General features: G+C 35.7%; 1 protein-coding gene across 1 annotated transcript in view; it reads right to left on the reverse strand.

Annotated features, from left to right (window-relative positions):
* Positions 1-4,313, reverse strand: part of LOC105149488 (uncharacterized) — a 41,881-nt gene extending 37,568 nt beyond the window's left edge. The window contains exon 1 of the mRNA XM_011061936.2: positions 3,715-4,313. The gene's annotated coding sequence lies outside the window, so the exon portion shown is untranslated. The remainder of the gene's footprint in view (positions 1-3,714) is intronic.
* Between the last annotated feature and the right edge of the window lie 15,523 nt (positions 4,314-19,836).

Consider the following 19,836-nt stretch of genomic DNA (forward strand, 5'->3'; position numbering starts at 1 on the left):
CTTTTTATTAATGGACTCTCAATACATTTACTGATATTACTCACAAGAATATTGTTTTATGATTATTTTGATTTTTGATAAAAATGACTCGCAACGTACTATACGGAATGAAGAATACGGGATTAAAAATTACAATAGTATTGTAATACCATGTATATATTTTTGATTTAGAACGATATTTAAATATTACGACTACATTGAAAATCGATCAGAGTTTGTTTTTGTCAATTGTAATTATTTATATGAATTTTTAATATTAATTTAAATTAAAGTTCTTTGCTACATTACTGGCCCATCTTTGTCCTTCTTTTGTACCACATTATTTTATACTTAGAGAACCTTATTATTATTTATTAATTTTATATAAAGCTTTATTCAAAATATTATTAAAATATATAGACTAAATATTTATGATAAATGTAAATAAATATTTCTAACAAGTATGTTTTACTTGAATTATAATATCTCATTAGTATTTTCATAGCATTTATTATAACATTTAATATTTCATTTATAATAAATATTGATGTACAATCTAAGACCACAAAAATATTTATAAAATATTTAAAATAAATCTTATAAATATTTATAAATATTTTATAAATATTTTGTTAATATTATATGCTATCTGAGTAAGCAAATATCTCGATGTCTCTCATTCAAGTAAACTCTATTTGGGCTTATCAAACTCCATTCTCTTCCGGATAATGTTTTGCAAATTCTATGAATAATTCTAAAATAGGCCGTTCAATTTTGTGAACATAAAAACAAGGCAACTGTAGAAATGCAATCAAATCGCGATTACGTATCGCGAATTAGCTTCAGCTCGTGAAAACGATAGCAATAACATTTCGTCATTAGTGAATAACAGCAGGAGGAAGATTTCTTATAATCTTATTCTTCCATTTCGCAGTTCGAGCGTACATTAACGGCTTGTTAATCGACATAGCTTTCGCGCTCGCGATTCGAGAAAGCGCATACAAATGGTACATTGTGATGTCCCATTTTGTTTCCGACTTTCCGAGACGATTCTGCGGTTATCCCTTGATTTTTGAGTCGGGCGATATAGAGGACAAATCTTTTATGGCTCAGGGACCGTGACGGTGAAACGCTCTAACGGATTCGCTGCGAGGAGAGGAGACCCAAATCCATCGCGAACAAAAGCAGCTCTAATTTGTTCCGAACCGGCACACTTGTAATTCGAAACTAGAGCGAAATAGTGATGCGCAAGTGAATGCTCCTGCGAGCTATATTCGCAACGCGAAACAATTGATCAAGTTTCGTTTCTAACGGCACTGATACATCAGTGACTTTCGACGAAAGCGAAATCACGCGATAGTCTGCCTTTAGGATTAAAATCTCGAAAGCTGAATCTTATAGCTGAAATTTAAAATAATCTTATTAGTGTAACATAAAGATTTGTAAACCATTACGTCAGTTGCTTCTTCCGTTTTCTAATGTAAATTAGTTCCATCAAAAAGTGTGATTCATAACTGAATCGAACGGAAAATTTATGCGACACGCCATAGTTCTCACAAAGGGATCTAGCGAATATTTTTATTATAGTTTAATATGATAACTATATTATAATTTATTAATACATAAAAGAAAATATGAAAAATTCATTGTTGAATATTTTATGATACAGATGCAAATATTAGAATAAAAGAAAAAATTTGAATTAATTTTTTTTAATGAAGTTGAAAAAATTATAAAGTGATATTGTGTAAACAAGTTGTAATAATTATTATATAAAACAAAGTATAGTACGTATATAAAACAATTTGTATCTCCGTACAACAAAGAAAATGATAGAGAAATCTTGATGATCCTTTAATTTCTGAAAAAATAAATAATTAAAAAAATTCTAATTAAATAAACAATAATTTTGAAAATAATCAAAAAATTTTAAATAAGTAAGACTCTCTCTCTCTCTCTCTCTCTCTCTCTCTTTTTTTCCTGGAGTCTATGCGAAGTTTACATTTAGTCGAGGAATTTCAATCTGAGGGTGAGAAGACCAGGACATCTATATATTTGAATCGACGTGGAAGGTGGAAGGTGTTTAGGAGGCGCGCGACTAATCAGTGAAAGTGGCGTGTTCGATCACGGCAAGTAGTTACGGTTATTTTAAGAAGGAATCAACTTGACCCAATTCACACGGGGGATTCCGCTACGGAAGACTGCGGACTAATCGCTGCTGCCGGTGAGCGTTCGCCAGATTGACTAATGCGATCCGCGAAAAATCCCCTGTGCATTCTCATACGTTTGTTATTCATTACAGCTTCCTCTAAGTGGATTACGTTTCTTTCGCCTTCCTTTAGAGTGGCACACTTTACGCCAATTGATATCATTTTATTATGAACCGCAAATCGGCAAAGAGGACGAAGCCAATTCACATTCTTCCCTCTATCTCTTCTACTTTCCCTTACTATCGCAGACGAATATCTGAAAGACGTCTTTCAAGAATATTTGAAAGATACGCAAGATCCAGAAAAACTCTTTACACATTTCTTTTATTTAGACTTCTATATTATAAGATAACGTTTGTGAAAAGTACGATACCTGACAATAAGTACAATGTCTAAAAAGAGAGAGAGAGAGAGAGAGAGAGAGAGAGAGAAAAAGACTTAAATTTGTGAAGAATATTACACTTATTATAGTAGCAAAATAATTAATTTTTTAATATGTATTTCAGAGAAAATTAATAAAAAATTTATCGGTTAAAAAATTAATAAGAAAATATATAGATTCAAAATATATTTGATCAATAAATAATTTATAAATATTTTCATTTAAACTTTAATCGATTTTCAAAACTTAAGAATCATTTTTCAACGGAAGTTTTAATTTTGAAATTTAACTTGTTATCTGTAAGAAAATTTGAATAACAGTTTTTTGCACGCAAAAAAAGAGACATAAAAATATAATTAGGTTTTTGTACCTGTCGAATATATAGGGATGTCTATATTCAAAAATGCTCGATCGCATGATATCGAGACTTTCTAATAACATTAACCTCCGGCTATTGATTATATTGTTTTCGATCTAGCGCGTTCGCCTACTTCTGAAAGCGTCGATAATTCTTGTATTAGCAGTCGTGTATCGATCGTTACGATCGATCATCCATTCCGGAGACTAATTTCATCTACGAGGATGCAAGTGTATTAACGCTTAAAATTGCTTTCGCGCGAGGTGCGGTGAGACTTTCTATCGATACCGCGAAATTAAAACTTTCTAATGTTTTACATGTTTCGTCGAATCATCGGATCATTGCGTGATTCATTGCACATGATCGTAAGTTATTTTATGATAAAGCATTATATCACAAACGAACGATTTATTAGTTGCTTCCGAATATATCTTTGCTATATGGAATAATCTTCGGTAATTTTAATATTTTCTGATAATTAACTGCCTCCATTTATTTTACTGCTTCATCATTTAAAAATGAGAGAATTATTTATTGGTCACCGCGCAGTTAAGTACAAGTATGTACATGTGCACGTATACAAGTGTAATAAATCCGCTATAAAATCCGAATGTTGCCATCGCATTATCATATAACTCATTCGTTTGTAAATTTTAATCTGCTCTGACACCTGTCAGCTCCGAATCCTCAATGAAGCACCGAACTTCTCAACTCTCTCTCTCTCTCTCTCTCTATTCGTAACCGGATCTCTGATACCCAATACTACGATAAAAAAATGGACTCACCAATTTCGAAGCTAGTCGTTCCTCACAGTGCACCACCGCCTGTACCGCAAGACATTCAATCGATCATCATACCCAGTCCATCTCTCTCGTGGATCGTTCTTACGAATACGAAACCGCATTCACACATTCGGGTCTGATGGTCTCCGAAAATTGAATGCGTAAACGCACGCGGCGTACATCGCACGTCTTGATCAGACACAGACGCGATATTCGATCGCGATCGTTAAACACAGATCGCGAAAAGAAGAAGGTCCTAAAATGGAGAAATCGATCTGATGACCTCTGGTGACGTCTCGTCGCAAAATCGTCGTGTCCAATCGAAGAATCGCCCCGGAAGGCGACAGCACCGGAAGGCGGCCGATCGAGGTATCTTCATTCGCAGGTATCTACGTCGAATCTTTCACGTTTTCGCAATTAGCACTTGACCTCCCGTCATTCTATCTTTTCTTTCCGCGAAAAGAAACGCGACGTGGCCGCGAAGGTCCTCGCGCACTTGGTGTTCCTCGTGCTCGGCCTCGGCGTGCACGCGGTTCGACTACCGGTCGCGCTTTGAGGTCTGAGGATCGCCTCATTGCGTCCAGCGTGGACGAGGAAGCCGAGAAAGAGGTAGTAGGGAGACCAGAGCCTCGTGCCAACCGCCACTGCAACAACCACGTGTCGTCTCCCGCCAGGATTCTACGAGATGGATCCCCCGGCATGGCCGCGCCGGATGCGATTGGATACGACCGAGAATCACCGAGAATCGCGCGGTGCCATGGGGGAGAAACTGTGCGTTTTTCACGCACTTTTCCGTAACGCTAACAAATTTTCCTGACAGCCGTAGCGAGCGTTCTAAAGACACATCGTGGCAGTAGAATTTCAATTCGCAACTAAGTAAGTTAAATAATGAATTTTGATGCTCGCGGAAACCGGTATTTGATCGGTATCTTCATTCGTAACGGTAATGTCTACCTCGGATTGATCAAAATGATAAATTTAACCTTCGTAAGAATTGAGGATTGAGGTGTAGAGAGAAGAAAGTTCTCCGCGTTCTCGGATACGCGACTATGGATTGGGTTCAAATCATTGTGCGTGAAGGAGTAGACGATAGGATAATGCTAATCACTCGTAACGACGAGTCTGAACAAACAAACTACTTAGACGAAAAAAAAATCTAGTTTTCTAAGATAATGCGCCTGAGTCGTTTTACGTAACGAGTGAAAATGAGCTTTCCCTCCGTTCTCGACACCATTTGGTCACCAACTCTGTCATCTTCGTGTCGCATTTCGCGTCGCACGTGGAAAATTCACTTATCGGAATGCCTCCATTTCTCTCTTCGAAACGAGGCTCTACGTCGGAAAACGACGGCCTCGACGGTGTCGGTGAAACTCATCCATTAGACATTTTTTTCTCGATTACTCGTTAGACGGAGATAATTAATGGAAAAAATAGTTAGCGCCTCTATGTAGCCGAATGTAAGAGCGCGAGATAATATATGGAATACTGGGAAATTTTATTTTTCTTTCTCGCGTTTTCAGTTCAAATTACCGGCGTACGAAACGCCTGGATTCCTTTCGCTCGTATACTTACGTGCGCACTCGTCTCTCGTCTCTCGTCGCAATCAATCTAGCCAGCAACGCCAGAGAAGAATCAATGTGATACGCGCGACGTAAGGAAAGATAATGGATATATTTTCGCGTATGTATGCTTGTAGGTGTATACGCGTAATTGCCAGGCAACAACACCGTCCCTCTCGCTTTTCGACGAAGTGGGTCGTCCTCGAAGAGAACAGTCAGCGATGGGTCGATGATCGAGAGAGAAAGAGATTAAGAGAGTCTGAGAGAGAGAGAGAGAGAGACCACTTCTTTTTCTTTCTTATCTGCTAACTCTACTTCCGCATCAATCGTTTTTCACAAGTTTTCTCGCCATGATCCTCTTAATTTGGTGAGAAAAACACCGGTATAAAACCGCAAGATATTTTATCGATCAGATTGCGAGATGAAGTTACTAGAAATACTATAAGTAACAATCTTCATTCGAGTCTCGTGCGTTCGAATATTCACGCACAAAATTGTATGCGCATAAATTACATCGCGTGCGCGATAAGAAGAGCTTGATAAATCATTTTCATCAAATTAACACAATTTCGTGGTAGCTATATAATTTTACCGTCGTGTCAATCTTTTTTCACGATCCTCCTCTGTGGACAGATACCTGACTTTGTATTTCTTGGGGACGCGTATTATTACACTTATATTATGTATTATGCAGCGAATCTTCGGCTATTTAATATATTATGTAGAAAAAGCAGATATATATATAAATGAACCGTTAAATATCTTTTATAATTTTTAATCGTATTGTTTACTTTTCAGTTTCAAATGTATCGTAGCTTAGCATTAATGTGGAATTTGTTCCTTTGAGAAAAAGTTTACTAGAAAAAGAAAAAATTTTTTTGAGCAACAAATTAGATTCCTAGCTATCCGTTAAAAAAAATGTCAAGTAACTCGTACGAGCGGTATACTATGGTTCATACGTCTATGGATTATCCAGAAGCACAAGATAACTGTCCTTTTACGTTTATTGCCGACGAGCTAACGAGAATGTTATTTTTATTTTGTCGTAATAATAAACGTCGTGCAATTAATCAAGCTGACTCATGACAGGATTCAAAACTGCTAACAGGATAACGTGACAATCACATTCCTTACAAGTTAGTCATCTCAACTAAATGAACATAAAAGATTTTTTCTATGATATTGTAATAAAATTTTGCAATAAAATCTTCTGATATAAAATCTATAATTCATGTCACATAGTTTTAAGATAGAGATAACAATCTGTTTATAACTTTACGTGACAGCACATAATATTTACAAAATATTTATAAATATTTAAGATTTATAAGATTTATTTTAAATATTTTGTAAATATTTTTGTAATTTTAGATTGCACTGATTATAAATATTGATTATATATAAATGTTATGAAATATTTATTGTAAATGTTACAATAAATGCCTGAAAATACCTAATGAGGCATTATAATCCAAAATATATTTATTAAGAACTATTTATTTATATTTATCACAAATATTATGTATTTAATCTATATTTTAATAATATTTCGAATAAAGCTTTATATAAAATATGTATGAAACATCTATATAACATTTCAAAAAATGAATATTAATAAATGTTTATTATATGTATAATGTTAAATTAATATTCTACGTTATCTAAGAATATATTTAAAGAATTAAAAACATATACACGCAGATAAAAAATCTAGATTAAAATATATATCAAAGTATATATAAACAACTACAACGACGTATAAAGTTATAAAAGAAATTTATAATTAAAAATTTGCAAATTACAGGTCTAAAGAAGACTTTAATTATCGGTTTGATTATATTTATTGGTTAAGTTAAGTATTTATCGCAACTCAATTCGCTTTCATTAGAAAATAAGATTCAGCTTCATCTTACTGCTCATAATAACGCAAAACGAGGTCACACATTGGAAAGGAGTATTACGGATCAGTGATTTGGACAGTCAGAGGTTTCGGGAACGGAAGGAAAATACGGATTTTGATGAGTATGACAAGACTAATTGGATTAGTAGAAATAAATGTGTAACAATCGTGATTAAATAATTTTTGTATATTGTACAACTGTATGCATGTATATAGATGTACATAGATGTATACATAGATACGTATATTGTATATACGTACGTCTATATATCTACTAGTAACGACAAAATAACTACAGTAAAAAAAATTTGTTAATTAAATTTAATACATTTCACATGTCCCAAATGGTCCACTCAAATTTTTATGTTAATTTATAACATAAGAATAGAATGTTAGAAAGTAACACAAATATTATGTTAAAAATTAATTCAAAAAACGTAATACTTTGACACAAATTTAAAAACAAATTTTATATTAAATTTTATATTAATTAAATTGACACATTTATAATATTAAATTTAACTCAAATTAGATGCTATTTTTACATTTTTAGTTTAGACGATGCGTCTGTGATATTTAACATATTTAACATGCAATATATAGATTTAATAGATATTTAACATGCAATATATAGATTCAACAGATATTTACTGTTATAAAGAGAAAATAACACAAAATATCTGTACCTTTTTACGTATAAAATATGTAACTATTATAGTTATACACTACATGAACATGTTTTTTCAATAAAATTAATATTTATAATATATTAAATCAACACATATATTTTATTTATTTATTTTTTCTAGAATTTGTTTTAATTAAAATTACATTATTTTTATGTTATTTGTTTACTTACCTATAAATTGTGTTATTTTGATTGAGAAATGTTAAATTTTAATTTAACACAAAATATTCAAATAACCCAATCATATTATGTTAAATTAAAATTCGAATATGTTAAAAATTCAATACAAAATTTTAATAAGGATTTAAGTGGACCGTTTCTAACACAAATATAAAATGTTTTTTACTGTTTATATTAATTCCTACATTTTACATTAACATAAAAAGTTAAATATTATTTTATATTGTTATTACTGCGAATAATATATATTTAATAAAATAATAAACAAAAAGAGAAATAATAGTTTTGGGAAGTTGAACGAAGTGTCATATATAGATTCAAAGAATAATAAATATCGAAATTAACGAAATAAAAAAATGTCAATGAAAAATGTCATTATAAAAAATTAACAGTACAAAATGTAAAATATAAGAAAATGATATCTAATATATAAATTTCGAACGTGCTGAAAGAAAAACAAGTTTTTTTTGATATCATCAATTATATACGTAATACGTCAAATAAGCCAAGAAATTCTGTCAATAATATACAGTACAATTTGAAAAAATGATAAAACGTACAAAAGTATAGAAGAGACGTAGCTGTATCATCGCGTAGCATTCTCTGCAGAATCTCTCTCTCTCTCTCTCTCTCTCTCTCTCTCTCTCTCTCTCTCTCTCTTCCTCGTTGGAAGAAGAATTAACAATAGAAATGCTCTAGGTGATTAGTAACTCAATTTAAAATGAAGGGTGTTTAATCGTGAGTGAAATTTCTACCAGCCTTTTATTTTCAAATGTCTAGAGGCGTTCACGCGCCGCTAATTAATCGACAATTGTAACCGAAGTAGCTTTAACAAACGCGAGGACTTCCTCTCCTTGCTCGCCGTCGACAATAACCCCTTTGCCCATGAAAACGCCTGCGTTAATTAGCGCGCTCGCGCGTGCACACGTGCATGTCTTTGTGTTAAATACGTCGACTAATTACGCAGGAGGCAAGCTGAGATGTATTGTTGAGCTAGATCCCGGCTCTACCAGCGGGAAAGGCTCGTGTATATAAAATGCTTTGCGATTCAGACTGGAAATGCATATAAATATCTGATGAAACCGAGATTTTTCCAGACTTGTAAACAGGTTATCGCGCTGCTGCCCCTTTAATTACGCGGTGACACGATTAATTAAGACGGATGGTCGAGATATCGTTAACGTAGCCGTTCATAAGCCGTTTCGAGAAGGACTATCGCCTGACGAACTATCGTTTGTCCGAGACCGCAAATGATATCGCTACGCTCCGAAAAACTTGTTGTAAATTGGTCCGATTGTGGCGCGATGATATGCATAACGGAACATAAATCGTAAAATCCAATTTGAATTCGAAACCGCAGGCATACGATTAACGCAATACATCCACCAAGTCCCTCCTCCTGGAGCCAGATCGAAGGATCGCCTCATTTTGGATGCGTCCGTTGCCCCGTGAGATGCATGCACCCCGAATGATTAGCCCCGTAGTCTGATCTTACCATGTCGATGACTTAGAAAGGTTCCCTACTTCCCCCTCTTCCCTTTCCTCGGCCCGGCTGTTCACTGATAAATGCCCTAAATTACTGGTTAGACTGGTATCGGGCTCGTTAATTGCCGCTCGTTATAAGGGCAACGTGCTCGGAAGAATATAAAAGAAGGATTTTTAACAACGCAGCGAAATCACAACACATACCGCTAACGATACACACCCTTATCTACCTACAAGGATTTCTACACCCGGGATACTTTCGACACGGCGGACACGAGTAATGGCGATCGTCGACTCTGCATAATAATACACCGTATGGGACAATCGCGCGGTTCTTTATTTTCTCGTAAAGCCGACGACTATCGAAACGGGGTTCCGCAGTAGTACTGCCGTCGTTTTCGACGGCAAATCTTCGACGCGTTACGCTCGCTCTAAATTAACCGGTACAGAATATCGGTATGCACATCTGGTACGTTTACCAGCAATAGTCTAGCAGCTTTATAGTCGATTCCGACGGGTAGAACCGAGACGCATTGTCAGCTCGAGACAATACTTGTGTTTCTGGGTTTATGAACGACAGTTTAGGGACGTTTTTAAAACGCTCATTGAGCTTAATAATGGTTTTAAGTGCGTTTTGTTTCAAAGTCTGTTTCGGCACGCTGGTTTCTCTCTTATTCCTCATTCATGTCAGCTTCCTTCATCACTAGAAACAGAATGCAATAACCGATCTTGAAATATCAGCGATATACGATACTGAAACGCCGACGAATCTTACGATAATCTAAGTAGTAAAGTGATATTAAATGACATTCTAAACGTCAATTAAAAACATCATCTTGCTACTTTGGAATATTTATTTCTTTCACGTCGACTGTAGAATAAAAGGTTAATTTTGATTACTTGTTACGAAAACGCAAATGACTTGAATTTTTCTAAAAACTTAAAATCGGAGCTACATTTTATATGTTAAAAAAGTTAATTCGACAATTGTGTGAATAGAATGTTTATTATACCATAAATAAGCATCAGATTTTTTTTATAGAATTCTATTTATAATTTTATTTGCATTTTAATGTATATGCACACTTTAATACACATGTGTTTCTGATTCTCTTCAAAGAGAATCTTCTGATTTTCTTACATAGTATACAAAATTATAAGTCTGCCTTGAATCCCGACACAAACCGTCTAAACGGGCTTAACACGAAACGCGAGGGCAGAAAAAATTAGCACATCGCTATCTTCTCGCACTTTCGTCACAATGTAAGAACTGTTAATAACATTTTGTATGCTACTAACTGAGAAAATCCGACAGCAAATGAAGGTACAAAAGAACGAAAAACATTACAAGAAGTCTTACGTTCTGAACACGTTGTATTCAACAGTCACGTAAAACCAGTTGGATTGATTATATCGGGTCTTCTGGCCCATTCATCGTATTCTCGGGCCAAAGAAGTGGGTCGGTTCGCGGTATCCAATCTGTAGGGGCAACATACATCTTGTTACAATAACGAGTCTGGCTTTATTTATAACAGAATAACTGTGCCGGATCGAGCTTTATGCCGCGTTTGATCCTGTTCTCGTCGAGCATCAAATTTAGGAACGTTTCCCATTTTTGCTGTACCTTTCCAAGAGGAAAATATTCAGTTACAAAGTCGAGCGGATAAATGTCTAATCCCACAATTTCTAGTAATTCATATAAACAGCAAAACTGTTGATTTAGAAAATACGGCATTAGGCCACTTAAATAATAGAAATTGTGGGATAGGCACCTTTGGCATTTAGGTTGCATCAACTGTAAGCAAATAAGCTGTATTTGTTCTCAATTCATATTCTCCTTTTATGGATTATAATACTTATTCGTATTTCTAATCTAGAGAAAGGAAGAGAATTTATTTAATCGTATCTAGCGTTAAATTGCATCGACGTGACTGGTCCGTAGGTAACTAAGAATGACACGCCGAAAGACGTCTTCTGTAATAGGTAGCATCAGCTACCTGGGTTACGATATGCAATTTTGTATCGACGATGCGCTCCGATGACGACTTCTCCCCGGCACGGTGCTTGCACTGCTAATTCTAAATTGTTGATACATATATCCTATCCGCATATCGCATCGCGTCGTTTCGCTCTCGAGGCTCAATTAGAGACGTACGGATATATCATCGTGTGGCCAATTAAAATGTAGGAAACGAGAGAAGCTGCCGTTCTCCGTTCCGTTCTGTAAAGCCGCGGCATTGGGCCGTTCAGTAACTAATGTACGACATTCGGCTCTCCGCTCTTAATTCGCTCTCCGAGATCTGTCGATTTCTTTATTTTAAGAAAGCTATATAAGTTTTCTCTCTCTCTCTCTCTCTCCTCGTTGGCGAGCCGTTATTCCTCGGATTTCTTGATCCACCGTTAATGCACCGGAATTTCGGGACACGTTAAAAGAGCCGCAGAACATGACAAACTTTAAGGCCATTACTGGCCTCATGCTCATCCGGTCGAAAATAATTCATGTCCTTGATTATCTAAAAGGAAACGCGGTGTTTCAAAAGGCTACAATTTTCGTTAGCTGACAATTAAATACACTTAAGCGATTACAATGAGATTTTAAGGCTTAAAATAAACTTTAAATTTTTAAAAATTAAAAAAACGAAGAACATAAAAAACCACAGCACAGGTTGTCGGTTGTGAAGATTAAAACTTTATTCAATAATGAATTATTTAAGCGTTTATCAATACCCATATCAAAAAATAAGCGATTAAACGTTTCGGCCACAATCTGGCCATCTTCAGTAATTAAAGATCCTCTTAAAACGCAAAATTTTTACATTTAGTCGAAATAAGTACAACGGTCATACGTTAAAGTAGTTTATTTTTCGTGTATAAGAGATTAACGAGATTATAAATTTTATTCTGATTAGAATCTGGAAATTCTTGTTCTACTGTATCCTGGCATATAAGCTGATGTTGTAATATTGCCGCACGATCATCGTCACACTAATAAGAACACTTTTAATCTATTTTAACATATGACCGTTGTACTTATTTTTATCAAATAGGACTTCTTTTAATATTACTTAATATTACTACAGCTTCTATTTAGAAAATTTCCTTTGAATCCAAAAATAGGAAATTTTCCGATAACCATTTACAGGCTCACTTCATTAGAGTAGAACTTATTATAAATCTCTAGAGTCTACGGTCTACGTTCTAAAACTAAGATTCAAAGTAGGAGCAAAATTTCGACTCGGGATTATAAGTAAGAAATTGATCAGTCGATTGTTTCTTCAATATTCAATTGCAATCGGTCAATTCCTTACAGCTTAAGATTTTACGATTTAAAATCTCATTACGGACGTTGTTTTACGTATTTGCGGCAGTAGAAATTTATAAAGCGTCATATTGAATTTATAAAATCGAAAAGTCTATAATGGAGAAAAATGGGACGCGAGTCGTTTCACCGAAGTCAATTGGCTAGTATTAGCTAAGTGCCGTACACGGCTAACCTGCAATCTCTAAATATTTTATCTAAACAAGAAAAACATGGGTTTGGCAAGTATGATTCTGGGTCAGTCAAATATTGAGTGAAATATTGAGTTGATGGACAGCGAGCTGTTCAATCGTCAGCTGCAAGAAGATCCGAATCGCAGTCTTTAGAGATTCTGGTTAACGATGATCACGCACTTGACTTTAGTGGTCCTGTAATATCTCCTCGTCATATATAATACATGCGCGATGAGGACGCTCGCTAAAGTAAGGTAAGAAGCGAAAGTCACTCGTGCACGCGCGAACGCGAACGTATTACGCAAAATTCTCGACGATAAAATCGAGAGTCCGCCGGATATGAATTTTCGTCGTTTTACGTAACGGCATTGAAAGAGGTCTATTAGATCTAGCCCCTTGTCGTCACAACGACGGCAAAAACGGAAGCTGCCGGTTCTATTGTTTCGCCACGGTTCACGCGCGTAAACCTACGATCGTCACGGAACGTCGCGGGCGTGCGTTTACCGTGCTCGCGAGAAACAACCGTTGGTGGTCATCTTGCGAAATAGAGGAAGGAAGAGCGATCCGGATGCTGGCCGGTCGAGTGGCGCTATCAGATTGTCCACCACCGGTTTCTCTCTCGCGTGCAGCGATGCAATTTCGGGGATTGTAGCGCTAAGTGCTGCTCGTTGTAAAAAATACCTGCCCCGAGGAGCGAGCGGTTAACGATACTCTCGCAAATCGTTCGCCGTTTACGCGTGAGAAACGAATGAGGACGAAAACGAGATGCTTGGGGATGCCGCCAGGTAGGCGCGATCGCGAGAATTGAGGATCGACTCGCGACGTACGGCGACGTTAATTCTAATTTCGCTGAAATCTAGAACGTACCCCACGCCAGCTCGTAATCCATTTACGTCTCCAATGCCCATTACGGGCATTGGAACGGAGCGAGGCATTTTGCGAGCTTTGATTTAATTACGACTACTGCGACGTATAGTTTCCTCATCAATGGCGTGGCCAATAATTGGAACGGTAGATATTTAATGACGGTTACTTATCCTGATTAATATTACCCACTTTATACTAGCTCGCCTCGCTGCAGCATACATTTCGAAAATCAGATATTCAGGTTAACGCAGTCATAATTTGATTTTCATGCGCTCGCACATGTTGAGAGAATTGCGCGACGTGGCTGATAGATGTGTTAAATTAATATTAATGATTGAAGAGAGATACGTCTACGTGTCTCGTGTTTCTTCCCGAAAAGAAACGTACTAACGTTTCGCCCGGATACTCGCCGGGATATATTCCGCTGATAACAAATTAATCATACCATATTGCTCGCGAGTTTCAATGAGACGAACTGTCGCTGGCGAAACGAAAGCCATGTCTATGCCTACGTACGTACGTATGTGATGCGCATGTGAGTTAGCATATAATGACAGCGACAATGGTTGGGTGGTGAAAGTTGCACGCACTCGAGACGATGCGAGCGAGGTATTCGTTGCACGTCTCGTACTTGGTGAGTGCACTGTAAGAGAACGAGTATATTTATTTTCTTTCTACGTTTCAATATTGGCAAATCCCAGCTTCGTTCTCCCGCACGTATCTACTTTTCAATAGTATCGATACGCGCGTTGGGAGCAACACGCTTCTCTCGTTTTTTCATTTTACAGCGTGAGATTAAAGCGCGGAAACGCATTGCTGCTAAACGTATCATCAAGATTAATCTCGCTTGGGAATTGAAATTATCAATTAATGATGACTAAATTCTCTTTCTCTCTCTCTCTCTCTCGTATTTCTTTTTTACACGGCACTTTATTGCCATCATCATTATTATCTTGTATCAAATACACGTATTGTGTATCGATTATGTGATCTGCTCTGCGCTTGAGGGCACAAAGTCCCAGAGCACTTAATAAGTTCTCTCTCTCTCTCTGTCTTTATACATCCATCTATCTATTTATCCACCTACTTATCTTCCTCTGAAAATCGTCTTCAGCAACGTGACTGCACGATGTGACAACTCTTCAATTATTGTGGCGGAGACCAAATGCCTCGTTTGGCTTTCTCAATTTGATAGAAACCGCACAATTTCACGCGGATAATGGAAATAAGCCGGTAAGATCTAAAAGCCTGACATGAATTGTTTCTGACACGCGCCGATTCGTCCAACAAACCCCAATTCAGTCGCAAAGTGATCCGTATTTCGTGATACTCATCGAGAGAATTTACACTAGCAGTTAATATAGAAGCAATCAGACGATATCGTTTATTAGCTGAAAGTCGTAGTGAATACAGTAGCACTTAGAGAGTAGCATTTAGTGACTGCAGCATTCACAGACGACATAAATAACGACGATTCCAGAGTATCCTTTACTCGATTGGTAATATGTAATGCAACGTCTGAGTAGGTTAATACATCTTGTTACGTGGGTGTTTATATTGCATCCCTCTTGTCATGCTAAAGGAAATAGTACCGTATATGCGCACGTGCGGATCTATTACATCTACTAATAATAGATTGTATGCGTCGCGTCTCTGTAGCTTCGCCAGAGACTTCTTAGATAGACTAAACACTACGAGAATCATATCGAGATACCGTACCATAAATGTGCTAAAAATCCATGCATATACGTCAGCGTACATGTATGTATCATAAGAAGTCTGCAAACTGCTGCTTCACGATTCTAACTCTATCCGCCTGATGTATTCTTCACCGTGTGATAAAGATCATTAAGTTCGCCCCGTCGCGTCGATTCTTTTTGTGCACCTTCCTCTGAGACGACTGTTGTCATTTTCACTCGAGGCCGCCGCGCGCAAACGACTTCTTCATAATCATCGTGAGTAGCAGAGGCGGAGATTATTAGCAGCGGAAACAGGCTAACGAAATGGGACGATGACCATGCACGTTTGAGAGATCCGTGGAAGTAGGACGGGCAAAGGGCACATTAGACGATTTTTCGAAGAAGATCGAAATGCGGCTGCTGCGAAGGACGGTAAGTAGGTAAGTAGGTGCAAGGAGATGCTACTGTTTCCTTCTTTTCGTTAACGTCACGTCGTTACACGTCACCGGAGCCGTAACAGCCGCCTCCGCGATTTTCATTGTGATTTCTTTGGCGAACAATGGTACATATATCGCGACTCGCGAGCCTCGGTATAATAACGTGTTAATAACGCTTTCCACAATGAATATAAATGTTCGGTTAGCGTTTTATCGTGGTAACTGATGAACAGACTGGACGTTGGGCGTTAGGCCTTAATAGATACAGGTTTCACTCATTAAAGTGAGATTTTCTGTCGTATATATATATATATATATATACAGAGTGTTGGGCGAAACTCGATTTACGGCATGCCGTTACGTACACTGTTTGTGCATCTACCAGTTGCGCGCACGCGGCGAAACGATGAAGCGTGGATACGATTTTAATTAAAGAAAAAAAAAAAGAAGAAAAAAATAGGAGGGAACTAATTATGTGCATTAACTACGAAGATTGGAAATTATGATAACGTAAACGCGAGTGCACTCGGGATGTAATTATTTCGTAGAACGGTTGTTTTAGAGTTTATTTACAGTCGATTAGCGCGTAGCAGCCGCACCCAAAAATTAGTAGAACGCTACTCCACTCCTGGCCACTTCTATGGAAAAAAAATATTACGAAACAATGCGGGGGCTAAAAGCGTAAAGTTCGTTCGCGATAAATTAATCGGCGCTACTTAAAATCACCGTCGCGTTGCGTCGTGTCGCGCGCTAACTTTCTCGTAGTACTCGCCGTGCATAAGTTGGCTGAGAAATTGCGACGGGAAAGAATAAACCACCGATTTGCTTATGAATGAATCCCGGTAATTAACAGAAATATAAAGTGGCACGGCTTTCCTCGTCACCCAGGGGGTACCGTGCCCGGACGCGTTCCCGTTTTTTTACATGGCGGGAATCCCCAGGAGGCCTACACCATGCCACACGTTCCGTGGACGTGTGGAAAATAATATCAACGTGAAAACAGAAGAATTATATGTTCTAGTCAATTTAAGTATTTTATTCTATTTGTCATGTACGATTATTCGTGGATATGTGCAAAGCCTCGTAAGAATGTTCATATTCCTAACATTTTTTTCTTATCTCGCTTCCGTATTTAAGGAGATTGTAAGGTAAATGCAATATATATGTTAAGAATTACTTGAAAAAAATTACAGATTGTTCTAAATTGCATTTAAAAGTGATACAAAAAAATTAGAGACAGTTGATCAAAAGTTATTTCGATAAAAAGTAATATTTTGTAAATTTGTTACTCTAATAGAAATATATGAAAATGTATTACAAAATAATGATAAAAGTCTCAATTTTCTTACACAAGTACTTAAAAAATGAATTCAAAAATATTTAATGCTTGAAATATTTATATAAAAGAATTTAGATTTTTATTGTTACTTTAAAAATTTTTATTTATAACAATAAAACTAATATCAAATAAAATAATTTATAAAAATGTGTTGCTCAAACAGAATATGAACACATTATGAAACACAACTTTCATAAGTATGTAGTTTGTTTAAAGCGTAAATATTAATATATGTGTTTTATGCCCTTACAATCTCCTTAAACGTTCATGAACGATATCGGCAGACGTGTATCTTTTTCGTAAAAAATTTAATATTGTTCTCATTATATAATAGACTAGAGTCTTATTAATTATTTCATTAAATCAAAAATCTTCTTCCTCTTACGTTAGGCTTCTGGTCTGTATTACACCTCTCTTGAAGTCCGTACGCTAATTATTTAATTACGACAATTATACATGACTCACAAATATCTTTATTATATCAAAATTGCCTAATATAATCGTATAAAAATATTTTAAAATTTTACAAAATATTATGTACTTGGAAAAAAAATTTCAAAATTACAAGACCTTCGCCTTTTAATTATGTATGCACTTTGGAAATAAAGTTGAATTTATATCGCTCTGTATCGCGATATAGAAGAAGAGGATCAGTGATATTTACCGTACTTTTGACAAAAAAACGTGATGCCATGTTGGCGGAAATCGTGCGTGCACATACCTTTCGACGTTAATGATCCGTCGAAATGTAATTTTGTCGGAAAGCTTACGTTTTGTTTTTTCCTACATACTGAAACACTGTTACCGAAAACGCTCACTCCGGTAAATACCGTCGTACATCACGCATCATGCACGCTCGATTTTTACGCTGCCGGGATCGTTCATATATAGCGGAACAAATGGAAAACCTTACATTACTACGACCGATAAACTCCGTGTAATATCGGTGTATCTTATATACGCTAAGCACTTATACCCAATAGATGTAATACCTCTGCGATGCTATCTGACGTATATACAGACCAATTTGAAACGCAGTCGCCGATAACGCGATTGAGACTAGGGGTTCGTGGTACGCGATAAACCGATCACGTGAACTCAAGAGGTGCACACGCTCTACCGGAACGGAGCCTTATATATCCTGGAAGTTATTGATCATCCCTTTGCTTCAGTCAGGTCAGGTCGGTCGTGCTCGGTGCACGTGCGCAGATTCTTTCCACCCGATGCCGAAGCGCGGAAACGCAACCCGGTTGTGTCTTATTCAACCATTTATTTTTGAGAAGGATTAGTTCATAAACTAAATTTTCATACGAGTGTTATTCTTAAGTATTTTATTCTTAAGTCTTTGGCCTTATTATCGACACGACGATTTTTATTATTTGAATATTTAGCAAAGATTATATAATTAAAGATGATATGCGTATGAAAGATTAATTGAAATATACTTATAAAAGTTTTAAAAATACACTTTATTAATTATAATTATTTATTATTTTGGGTATTTGAAGAATTGTGTTTATGATAAATTGTTACAAAGTGTTATGTTGAGTCTTTGAAGAGTTAATTATTTTTAATGTTGGTGAGTTAGATTTTTATTGTTGTATTGTCATTATGCTTTCATTACAAATAAAATCAATCACAAATACATAAGAATAGAAATCTTTTTCAAAAATTCTTGTATGTTTTCAAATTTAAATTTATTTATTTATTAAAAATTATGATTTTATTTATATGATTTTTTTTATATTTATTTTCTTTTTAACATCTTTTTTTTCTTTTTACTAAATTCAAAATATTTAACTAACAAAAAATGTTAGACAATAAAAAGTAATGACTAAAGAAAATCTATAGAACATACGAGGAGCCAGTAAAAGATGATTTACAAGATTAGGACGTCTGTTAGACGTCTGTTAAACTTTCACGTTGTTGGGAAGCGAAACCAAGTATAATTGCGGTCATCTAAAATGAATACCCAAGTCACATTGTAGTTGTAAAGTTTGTATCTCAGGTTCTACATAACTGAAACTGGTTTACGATTGTTACGTTTCTTGCTTTCCTTTAATAATTAAATCAATATACCTACAAATCTATAATAACTTTATTTAATTAATGATTTCTGTGAAATCTTTCTTCTCTCTCTCTCTCTCTCTCTCTTTATGTGATGTTTGATATAATGATTATCATTTTATTTGTCTTATCTCTGGCAATTAATATCTTATATTTTATTTTGCTTTAAGAGACATATAACTTCAATATTTCTCATATTTCTTGTGGCTTTAAGAGAAGAGAGAGAGAAGAGAGAGAGAGAGAGAGAGAGAGAGAGAGAGAAAGACAAAAAAAATGTATTTTTAATACCTTATATATACAAAGTCATTCTTTATTCTTCCGCCATCATTTTTTATTAATTATGAAAATTGTGAAAACTTTTTTATTTTAAAATAAGAGATAATATGACATATAACTGTATATGACAACTCAATATAAAATTCTAAAATAGTA

Source organism: Acromyrmex echinatior, chromosome 5 (assembly GCF_024713525.1).
Source record: "Acromyrmex echinatior isolate Ae372 chromosome 5, ASM2471352v2, whole genome shotgun sequence".
In the NCBI taxonomy this organism is placed as follows: domain Eukaryota; kingdom Metazoa; phylum Arthropoda; class Insecta; order Hymenoptera; family Formicidae; genus Acromyrmex; species Acromyrmex echinatior.